This window comes from Thermobia domestica, chromosome 3 (genome assembly GCF_964235325.1).
Source record: "Thermobia domestica chromosome 3, izTheDome1.hap1.1, whole genome shotgun sequence".
Classification (NCBI taxonomy): domain Eukaryota; kingdom Metazoa; phylum Arthropoda; class Insecta; order Zygentoma; family Lepismatidae; genus Thermobia; species Thermobia domestica.
In genome coordinates this window covers 190,298,658-190,311,314 of record NC_137456.1, presented here as the reverse complement: position 1 = coordinate 190,311,314, position 12,657 = coordinate 190,298,658, and the positions used below count along the sequence as shown (strand labels likewise).

General features: G+C 35.7%; 1 protein-coding gene across 1 annotated transcript in view; it reads left to right on the top strand.

Moving 5' to 3' along the window:
* The window catches only part of LOC145680909 (putative methylthioribulose-1-phosphate dehydratase), a 615,106-nt gene that overhangs the window by 364,435 nt on the left and 238,014 nt on the right, over window positions 1–12,657 (top strand). The window lies entirely within an intron of this gene.

The following is a 12,657-nucleotide window of genomic DNA, read 5'->3' as shown; positions in this document are numbered from 1 at the left end:
TCTCTAATAATGTAATGTATCTGTGATGTAGATTTTCACTCCTGTCATGTCTGCCTTTTTTAATGTTGCAACTTTCAGAAATAGATAAATCTATTATGTTTCTTTCGAGCATAGAGTACCTCACATTGTAATTCTGGAGATAACTAACATGAGCAAAATTGGTTCAAATATGCTCTTATACGTTACTTCAAGATATATTTACAGAAAAAAATCATTTCATTTTCGTGTGGCTTTTTATTGGAGAACTGAGATACTGAAGGAATCATTTGAACTAATACTTTCCGCCTGATGTTCCTGCATTATCGTATATTTCTCCTCAGGTTATTCAATTTACAGAAGGACGGGTATATAAGGCGTAATGTCGAATGTTTTTTAATGAATAATCTTGACAAACGAGATTTGTGAAATGTCATCTTTGTGATGTGATAAATTCAAGCTGTAAAATCTGTTAGATCCAAACTGTAAAATCTGAGCTAACGGGGGATGTTTTCGAATTGTATAACAAGTTTGCAAAATTTAAAGTGTGCTTTTACTAGTCCGCTTGAAAAATCGATTTTTCCTAAAGTCATAATTCTACTAATCACTTTTTAACATTATATCACAATAAAGATATGAGGGTTATATATATGCAGACTATGGTACAATTTTGAGATAAATTTTCATCAAATGCAAATACGCGACCTATGAAACTTTCAGAAATGTTATCACCACTATCATAAAGCCAAATGTTATCATAATGTGTGCCAACTTGGTAGACGCTTAAGTCTATATGGCAGTATATCAAGTTATTACATATTCAAAATGCCTGCATCACAATGAGAAAAATACAAATTTTACACAAAACACTATTGTAAATTTTGAGACAAATACAAGGTAATTATTTTGCTCAATCATTGAACTACAGCGTACGAAAGTCACAAGAATAGTTGATTCATCTTAAACCTGGAAAGAATTACTACATCATTTACAAAAAGTCCTTCGTAAATACTTACTTCTTGAGGTCTGAACGTATGATTGGTCTAAACATAACACTAGTTAAAGTTAATATATATTATATTTTGTTACCTGAAACAATCCGTATAACGAAGGTATACAAATTAATTATAATCATGAGACAGAATCTCTCCGGTAATATTTCATGTTCCGGTTTTGTGAATAGGAAAATTTCTGTATCTTGTTTCTGAAGGAAAGGGGTTTGGCGCATAAGCATCAACAGAGGAAGTCGATGACGTGAAAATCTCGTTAATATTACCTTTGAAATGGTCAGGTGGATGTATTTTAAATATATACATTATGTATACGTATTCAGAAATATATTTTAAAAAAGTTTTGTAATCAAGGTATAATGTAAGTACTTACGCGAGTACTATATTTACTTTACAATGAATTTCGTAAGCCATGATCGTATATTCCTATAATACTTCCTCCGACTTTCTGTTTTTAGCACCCTAAACGTGCTTGAAAGAACGAAAATGGACGTCATCGAGCCTTTCTATAGAAAGTGTACAGCTGCACTAAGCCCTTGTGACTAGTTTTTATCTAAAACAGAATAAACCCATCTTCCTTACTCACGTGTCTCACCTTTACCACAGTTGGAAAGGTATGCAACATTTAAGAAATGTTGCTAACAAATATAAATCAAGAACTCTGTTTGTAAAATCAATAAGTTCACTGGCTCCTCTCCACATCTGTTTGAACTCAGGCTCTAGCAGGTAGGGCTGTTCCGATAATCGAGTAATCGATAACGATTCGATGAAATTTCAAAACCGTTTCTTCGGTAAAGAATTTTAATTTTATCGAATTATCGGACTTTGGAGACACTCGAAGTATTTGAGACTCTCGAAATGTTCGAGGCACTCTAAGTATTCTAGGCATTCCAAATGATGGAAACATTCGACGAGCTTGACACACCCGAACTGTTCGTGAGCAGTTGAAAGCAGCAAATACTGGAAAATCTTAATATGATCGCAATTTATCAAATTCTTTGAATATTTGGAAAGTTCGGGATTGTCAGAGTGTTTAAAAGAAACAGTATAATCGAGGTTATTAGAGGTGTACATAATATGTACTACATGTATACAGATGTTCATTTTAAACATTGGCTCCCTTGGAACGAAGTGGAACAAAAGTTTTTGCCACAGGTCTTATGTTGTACCTGTTTATGTACAGTCAGCGACAAAAGTTCTTTCCGTTTGGTAAAAAAAATAATTTGGGAATAACGGTGGAATGCACACAGTTCACCGAGTTTCAAGGCTGGAACGTACAGAAAATTACATTCTTTTTAATTTACTGAAAATTGTATTAAAATTGTCCTTTCATTCTAAAGTTATTTACGAAACTAATTTCATCAAACGGAAAGAACTTTTGTCGCTGACTGTACAAGGATTAAATAGTCTATCAGGAAAAGGCAAAAAGAGAGAGAGAGGAAGAGGAAACATGTATTACCCGAAAGGGATTGGAATCCAAGACACCATAAGTCTACAAATCGTTACTCTACGGATTGAGCCAGCAACACGGGAAGCAGAAAAACGAGAATTTTGCATCTAGTTTCGAGGGTTTAAATTAAAGTTCAGGATGGAGACAGTTTCTGATATAGATACATACAGCTGAAGGAAGTTCAATAATAACTTACCGACAGTTTTGAACATTTATTATCCGCCACTCGAAATCCTGTGAGTATTTGAGATTATCGAAATTTCGTGTAATATCTAAACTTTGATTATTATTTAAACAAACCTTGAGAATTTAGGGTTTGAAGCTCCCTATTATAGATCGCACTGTCTTTTTGTATGTGACGTTCGACGATAACTTTTGAACACATTGTCCGATTTTGATGAAACTTACTTTAAAATGTTCCCCTTTGCTTTCGTCATATACCTCCTGTTTTTGATTGCCTTACGACTAGAGGAACTTCCCTGAATCCATTTATTTTTCCTACTTTGAGCATATTCGTGATGTTACGACTATTATTAACATCACTGTTTTCTCACTATTAATATTACTGCTATTTGTATTACTACTAGCACTATAATATTTTGCTGTCATTGGAGAAGCAACCGGGATAGACGTTTAATACATTTCAGTAATGTTTTTAGCCGTTTTTCTTTCTTCTTTGTGGTCTCATGGTATTATGTAGGCTATGTGAAGTAGGTAGATTTTACACGAAGTTATTGATATGTTTTAGAATAGTTGAAAGTAACACAACCCAATTAAATTTTAACTACAATAAAAAAAAAAAAGTGAATACTGCGATGGTAACAGAAAACTAAATTTCATTTGAAATCGGGGCTTGAGACCGCCCTTCTATTTTTAGTGCCCCTTTCTATGGACAAAATTTTCTTTTTGCTGCTATCTTGAAATGCCTATGACCACGTACCGCAGTAATGGGACCCATTCCCACCTCCGATGAGAAGCTTGTAGAAGAACCCCCACTTTTGCCATTTCAGAACATTCCTTCTGGCACCCACCGGAGCTCGCGCCCAATGAAATTATAAAGGTTTTAGTATTCTTCGAGATGAGTTTGAAAAACCTATATCCGAGATCAGGAATGGAAAGGCAGCCGGGATAGATAATATACCAATCGAGTTCATTAAGAATATGGGAGACAAGGTCAAAAAGGATTGTTCCGATTATTCAATGAAATATATGAAACAGGAGAGTGGTCAAGATGATTCCTGAAGACATTCATGATATCGATGGCTAAGAAATCGAACACAAAGAGATGGGAGGATTATAGAACTATTAGTCTCATATCCCATGCAGCTAAAATTCTGCTCTGAATACTGAACAGAAGGTTGTGGAAGAACAAATAAAATTAGTTGAGGAGAAACATTTCGGGTTCAGGAGAGGTACAGACACAAGAGATGCAATTGGATTATTAAGGGAGATCAGTTAAAGGTTTATAGAAAAAGGGAAAGAGGTGTATCTTGTATTTATTAACCTAGAAAAGACTTTTGATTGCTTGAATTGGGAATTGTTGTTGGGAGTTCTAAAGAAGATTGGACTGGAATGAAAAGATCGAGGACTCATAAGAAACTTACATATGAATCAACAAGTAAGTGCTAGAACAGGGGAGAAAGTACAGTCATGTACGTGCATCCCAACAACAATTTAACACCTACCAATAGAATCCATCTTTAAAAACCTCTCAACCGTCAGTACCTAATCCACAAGAATATAATACGGGTCAAAAACCGAAGACCGTTCTCCAGCACGAGTAAAATCCAGCACAACGTAATCTATCTACCTTGGCCAATAAAATGGCAGAATTATCATTTGTGATAGCGCAGACAAACTATACAACCCAACAAGAATGTAGGAAGAGAAATAGCAATAATAAAGGAAAAAAAAAAAAAAAAAAACAGGGACAGGCCCAGAACAGTCAGCAGGCCACACCTGCGGAGGATCAAATATTAGTATGCGCGATATGTCGAAAACGTGAGTATGGTGCCTCCATTTGTTATAAACGTACAAAAAACGTGTAAGGCCGCCCCTTGGCAAGGGGGCCGACAGCCAACATCATCCGAAACACGAGGAAGAGCAAATAGAAATTACTGAGCACAATGACATAACTTACGAAATCCCTGTGATAGAAAAACAATCAGAACAATTAGCAGGAAAAAGCGAAAACATCACTCTAGAAGACGAAAATAATAGATTGAACGTAACAACTAAAACAAAATCAGGATCTCAAAACGCAATAATTGATACCGGAAGTACGATTTCGGTATGGCATTTAGAATCCTTGCACCCTAGAACAAATTTAATTCCATTTCAAACAATAGTGAAAGGAATTTCAGGAAAAAATATTTGTTTAAAGCAAATAGCACTAATAACATTTAAATTAGAACAAACAACATTCAATCATTACTTTTGAATAATTAAAAGGACGATGCCAATAATTTTTGAAATTGACTTCCTTCAACGTTCTCATGCCACCATTACTTGAACAAAATATAATTTCTTTCTTTAAACGTTCACAGAAGCCTTAATTGCCAGTTGAAAACAAGGAAGATATATTGTCTGCTTTTACAACTCGCATTGTAATGCAACGATACCAAGACTGTTTATACGTGGCAAAGCAAATAACACTTCCTCCTCGTTCACATCAGTAGCGTAGAGTGCTATGAGACACTGAGATACTGTCTACCCTTTCAAATTAAAAGAACATAGCTTTAGAATTTTTTAATTAATAAGAAGCAATATACATTTCATGTTGTAGAAAATAGGGTCCGTGATAGCTTGGTTAATAGTAATAGTGGAGAATCTAATTTGCAAATAATTTTATTTTTCAAAACTGGGTAATTAAAGTTCTGTCTCCCGTCAAACAGGCCACAGAGAGACATCACTTCCTAAAATCGTTAGCTAACTTTATGTGAATTTGGATGTGTGTGTTAATTATGTGCATGTGTCATATGTGTGTTAATTATGTGTTAGTTATGTGTTAATTATGTGTGTGTGTATTATGTGCAAACTAAATGATTAGATATAGATTTATTGCACAAGTTGTTATTAAATGGCATGCTAAGCTGTCGTATGAAAATTAGTATCAAGTTTAAAAAATAGCCAAGGCTAAGCAAGTAAGATTATACATAGGAAGTAAATTATTAATTCAATTTGACGTATCCAATGTATATACTGAAATTCTTCAGAATGAATTAATATCGGTATGCTGTTTGATTTAATCGATAAGGGTTTTGTTGATTCAGTTGGTAGCGAAATTTGGTCAGGAGTTTCATATTCCTTTCCAACACCGAGGCTGTATGAGACATGGTCCTACAACTTAATGTTGGTTCCAAACTCGGGAAGAAACAATAATATCTACCAGGCACGTACCAAATTTTTTGTTGGGAGGGCGGAGGGCATGGGCGGAGCTATGGGAGCATGGGGGCCATTGCCCGCCAACTTTTTTACAAAAAAATAAAATGCCACCTATAGCTTAACTCCACATTTGTCTAGAAAGTGTTTCACAGGTAAGAGACTGACCAAAAGGTTTGCCCCAGTAGACAATTTCTAACGGGAGGGGTCCTGGGGTGGAGGGATCCAAGCCACTACGGCTATGTAGTATTTAACGGATATTATTCTGCACTCGACAAGACAAGTAATTGTAAAGTACTTTCATCTATATTTTCAGAAAAAAATATGAAACCACATTGTTTTTATAAGAGAAATAGTACAGATAATATGTAAGATCAAATTTTCATGCTACATCAATCATTTCTCTGCTAAACAAGTATAGCTTTATTAAGAAAGTGAATAAAAGTATATTGAGTTAAGAAGTTTTGGGGATGTCGGAACCCGGTTGACTCCCCCCACCTGTGGGTGTGCCTGTGCTGTCTACCCGTTGTGAAAGTAAACGCTACGCTACTGGTTCACATACGTACATACCAGTAGCAGCGAAGAAAAAACACTGATGCACAATTCTTGTATGCATCATTGCTTCCTGGAATTCTCGAGAAACATAGATTAAATGCTCTTGACCAAAAGATAGACACAAGCAAAATGACAATTTTAATCTCAAATCCTAATAGTAACAGCGTCACTATAAAGAGGAATACCCTAGTGGTAGTTCTAGAGGAAGGGCATGAAATATCTTTTAACGCTATAGAAACACCAAATTTTCTAGAAAAAGCGTACCAGTTTACAACAAAAGAAGAGACGGAAGAACGGTTACAATACACAGAAAAATATCAATAAAGAGCTCTTTGACGTCAACCCCAACTTAGACAAAAAGGAAAAACAAGCAGTTTATGAATTATTGTTCAAGTATAGGGATGTTTTTACGTATGCCCCGGACGATATTGGATATTTTAGGGGATATGTCCATAAGAGTAGGATTTCTAAGTCGGCTGTATTTCACGAACGTTCCCCACCAATTCCACTGCATATACGGAACCAGGTAGACAAACAAATTCAAGAACTCATTAACGCAAAAATAATTAGACCCACAGACAACAATGAATGTTGTTCTCCACTTCTGGTGCTCCGCAAACCTAACACACAAGAATTTTGGATAGTTCTTAATTTACAGAAATGTAACACCTATACCAAGTATCTCTCCGTTCCATTTCAATCTACAGAAGACGTCCCAAGCTCTATAAAGGAAAAGCCTTTATAACAATTATTCATCTTTATAGTTCTTACCATCAGATATTGCTACATCCTAAGAGCAGTAAATATATTATCTTCGAGCTCAATCACATCAGAATATCATACGAATTTTTGAGGTGCACGGTGGGCCATCGGCCTCAAGCCAAGGGCTCAGTATCGCAACGACGATGATTTTGGATGGCCTGTCCAATAGGATTACTAGTTTTGCGGATAATATAATTTGCAGCGGTTATACCTTTCAACAGCAGTTACAGGATTTAGAATTACTATTCAACAAGCTTAGAAAACACGATTTTCGTGCATCTCCGAAACACGATTTTCGCACATAGGTTACCATGAGCTTCACGTATTAGGACACCTCGTAAGTGGAGAATCCATTAAAATATCACCAAAGATAGCTAAGAAAATAAGAAATTTCAAAAAGCCAACTACAAAACGAATTCTCAAAAGTTTTATCGGGTTATGTTCATATCTTAGAGCACATATGAAGGATTTCACAATAAAAATGGAACCATTCCAGCAATTAGTAACTTCCGAATCTAAGTTTAAATGCACAAAGGAGCATGATGCTCTCTTTGAACAATTGAAAGAAGACATACTACAAGCTCCTTCACTCTCTCATTTCGACGATTCTCTAGAAATTCGCGTGTATACCAACAGTAGTCAGATTCGAATCGGAGGAATACTCGCTTGTTATGACCCAAAAACTGACACAGAGAAGGTAGTTGTCTACTGTTCTAGGAGATTGACGAAAACTGAACAGAAAGCTAGTATTTGGCAAAAATAATTATACGTTCTGATATATATACTTTGCGGAAATATCGCTACTTTTTACTGAGTAGAAAATTCAATCTCTATGTAGATGCCAAATATATAGCTACATTAGGTATACAACCCGATAAGGTTGGGAAGTATACCAGATACAAATTATTCCTAGGCGATTATGACTTCAATATACAGTATTTGCCAGGCTACAAACATCCCGCAGATATAACTAGTAGGCTTGAACAAACAAAAGACATCATGAAGGAAAAAGAGAATGAAAAAAATAACGAAGAAAAAGGTGAAGATTATCATGCCTTTAGATCAAATAGTCTTCAAGTCAATACATTACAAGTAGAAAATAACAACCTTCTACCAAACATAGCAGGAGAACAACGTAAGGACGACAATTACAAGGACATCATCTCTATCTTCGAGGGAAAGGAACCTGACAAGCTCTCCACAGTTAGATCGGCAAGATCTTTTTGTCTCAAAGACGGCATATTATACAGGAAACAAAATCATCTTGATTATGGTTTGTTACATCTTTTATGTATACCCAAGCCGCTAGCCAACTTGTGGTTTACAACCTTCCACCGCCAAGCAACAAATCCTCACTTTGGTTTCACATAATCATATAAGATCGCTATAAATAAATTTTATATGCCACACCTCAAGAACTATCTTGCTCATGAAATACGCACGTGAAAATTTAAAGAAATTACCAGAAAAAGCAGGCCGAACTACTACATCACCCCGTGGGAGAGATAGCGACAACGTGGGGGTATGACGAACTTCGGCTATTCTCAAGCAAAGAGGGAAGAAATAAATACATATATTAGTAGCCACATAATTAGCTACCCGTTATTGCAAAAACAGTGGACGCAATAAATACCAAAAACATAGAAAATTTTTAGAACAAATCATTCTAAAATTAGAAGCATTTACAACACTGTATTGAGACCAACATCTAGTCCATGGAGCCGCCCGTCTACAACACCTGGTAAGGAAGTATGATTTCACCTATAAATATTCACCAGCATATAATCACGTTTCGATGAGATTGGTAGAGCAAACCAACAAAATTATACAAAATTGGCTCAATTTTTTTGTACAAGAGCATCATACGGACTGGGAGAAATGGCTACCACACGTTATTTTCGGCATTAATACTTGTGTACAAGGTGGGACCAAATATTCAGCGAGTTTCTTATTATTTGGATACGAACCTAGGATCGCAACAGAATACACGTTAGAATCGAAACAACACATACAAGTTGATAGGGATAAATTAGCGGCCATTAGAAAGAAAGTGCAAGCTAACCTGGAACAGGCATATATCAAACAAAAGAAGTTTTACGGAAATTCCACAAACAGACATCCTATAACCCAGGAGATTTTGTTTTACTATATTTCCCTACAAGGAAGATTGGTCTACCCGAACATTTCACAACTCATTATGAAGGGCCGGCAAGAACTTTTGAGAAGCTTAATATAATTTTATACCGCGAGGAGCTCCCTTCCAAATTTCGGAACAGAATACAAGAAATTGCAGTGAGCCGTTTGAAGCCATTTTACGAAGGCCAAACGGAGGGAATATAAAATTAAGAAGACAGAGGCACAAATACAAGAAGGAGAATATAACAAACTTCCAAGTACTTACCAACAGCAGAAGAAAAAATAACAGGAAAGATGCACCAACACCCATAATATCGCACTTCTTTATTTCACTTATAGAATTCGTCTCATTCTCTTATTCAACTTCGCTGCCTCAGTATTTCCGTTGAGCTAGCAAACAACAAACTCAACACTTCTTCTCTTTTTTTTTTTTTTTTTTTTAAATTTCAAAAGTCATTAATCCGTGCAAGGTCGAAATACAATACTCTCCTATTTCTAACATCGCTTCTTCAATACGAAGTACATGATAACTTATTATGTCACTTTTCTTTCCTATACAGAATGTTCATAAAATCAGGGTCCTGACAACATTATACAGAGTGACCAAAAATTCACATTATCTATCTTCTTTTTTAAAAGAGAATTTTCCAAATTCTAAAAACGACAATTCTCCTTTCCTTAGTTCTAATAATAATTTATTTGTGTCTCATATTTTATAAGTCCCGTTACAAAAACAAACACTTAACTAATTGACTAGACATATCTTTACCATTAGAAAGACTTAACTCACCGACGCCTACTACTACTAAAGTCGAAATTCAAACTATACAGACTACAAATACCGGATGTGATGTCAATGTAGATGCCGATTTTAATAAACAACACACTCAACCAATACGAACCATTAGTGAACTGGTATACATTTATTAACTACAGTGATGACACTTCTGCCCACTCTGAGGGAAATGATAGTGACTACTTTGATCCTTGATACCGCTTAAATGGGACAGAAACACAGTGTTATTACCTTTATATATATATATATATCTATATATATCACAACAAGTTTTCTCCTAGTAATTTTACAGTGTATCTTAGTGTATATAGTGTCTTTTACAGTGTGTCCAAGTGTTGTGGTGCAAACAACTTTCATTAATGACAAAAGTGTATCTTTCTCAAAAATAATCTTGCAGATTATTTTTTTCCAGTGTAGGGGGTGTAAGGGTCCCCACATCATAACAGAAGCAGATGCCAATACAACACGTGTTATTGATTACAAACAACGAAGCAGACGAGAAATCAGCACGGAAGACACAAAATCAATAGTGGGGTAGCATAATGATAGAATCATGCATATTGTGATAAGAACATAAAATTTTGCACAGAGCTTACTAACATAGTAACAAATGAATTTTGACGTAGATCCCAAAAATCTGACGACAATTTCCTGGATTCCAGGCGCTGGAACATCTGGAGCACTGGAGAACGGTATCTTATCGCTGGAATAGCCATTACGTGAAAACGGCTTGACCTACAGAGCCAAAGTAAGACTCAAATGCAAGAGAACTTACAAGCCTTTAATTTAAATTCTATATTGTCTTAATTGCACATCATCCAGGGCCGCACGAGGGGCTCAAAATTCATTGAAAAACAAAAAACCTATGGCGTACTTTTTGTGCATTTTATTTGGTTACTTCATGAAGAAAATGTTACATAAAATAGCAATAAAGTCAAAATTTAAATTAAGTAAACCACAGTTTCCTGCTGTAGTAATTGCATCAGTTTATAGTCATTTACATATACCATTCGAGACACACAAGGCTATGCATGGAAGGAATAGGCCAGCACATTTACACATATTAGTGCACAGAGATTTGCATCCGCAACGAACAAGTTCTTGGCAGTGCTTGGAAAGTTCTGGTAGCACAGACCATAAAGGTGTATCACTTCTTTTCCAGCCCCACTGTTGAGGATCTGGCAAATTAGGTTGTAGCGCAGACTACTGTGACCAAATATATCCTCCTTACAAAATGACTTTTTTCACATGTTGAAGAAGTGCAGCCTCAGTGGGAGGTACGCTTTCCAACTGACGACATTTTTTAGTTACAAGCATTCGACGACAGTCGTTTACGTTTTGCATGTTGCTGGTTCGATCATATAGGTACACGGTGAATTTCATGAGTGTAGTATCGTCTAATTTTAAAGGTGTATTTGAAAGTTCTACAAATGCAGCAGTAATTTCTAGGTTTGTCCGCCACGCTTCCCAAGCTGTTTTCTTTCCCCAACCTGCAAAGCCAGATACAGTATCGCATCCGGTGAAAGCGTGCCAAAACAGGATGCCGTCACAGATTTCTGTCCCTAGTTTGTCCGCATACTGGTGAATAGGAAGAAAGCGTTTATGCTTACCAACAGCATACTCAACCCACAGGTGGGACAGTAGTAGTTTGGGGAAAGCATGTAAAGCCAGGACAAGTACATCTGAATCTACCGTTTTGATGATAACACTAGTTAACAAATTTAAACTTTTTGTTTGTTACATGAGAAAAATCACCTGATCTTAAAGGAACTTTTTGCGCTGAATTCGAATATGCACTCGGTTTCTCTCCATCACGTACAGTTTTCCCGTAACAGAGGGATTTTCGGGAAATTCCCTCAAAAATTTCCCTTTTTCAGATATTTTATTCCCCTAGCTCCTGTCCCCTTACATATAGTAACATAGAAATTATACCTAAGTATACCTTGATTTATATTTAATAAACCCTAAAAGTTTCGTAAAAATCGCTTTGTTCTTTCTAGAGAAATAAATATATTTGTATGTATACTGTGTGCGCTGTTTATTGCACCTGATAGTAATGCTTTCAGATCTCCTGAGTTGGGGTAAAAACGATTTGCTTTATTACTACAAACACAGACATAAAAATGAATATTTACAATAGTCAACAACACACTTGTATTGCTCTCTGTAAATTAGAAACTTGTATAAAAATAGAATGTACTTCCAACGTATATTTTTTTTTTAAAACGTACAATATATGTATATCTTGATACATATATATATATATATACAATTCTCCAAGTTTTTTTCGTTATGTTAATGAAATGGTTATCAATATTTGTTATCAAATGTAACAGAATGCAAAAGAAAGAAAGAATGGAATACAGGCTCATTGTTGACAACAATGAACTAATGCAATCTGAATTTTCCACTACGGTATCGTTTTCCCCCTCCCCCCGCGCATTTCTTTCTTTCTTGTGTTCTTGACACCTGGTGAGGGAGTTTTGTACATTTTTATATTGACGTGTGGTTTAACACTACTTCACTTTCAAAGTTTTCTTTGCTGCTAAGAGTGCTTTCATGTTTGATCTTAACGGCATTATACCCAACTA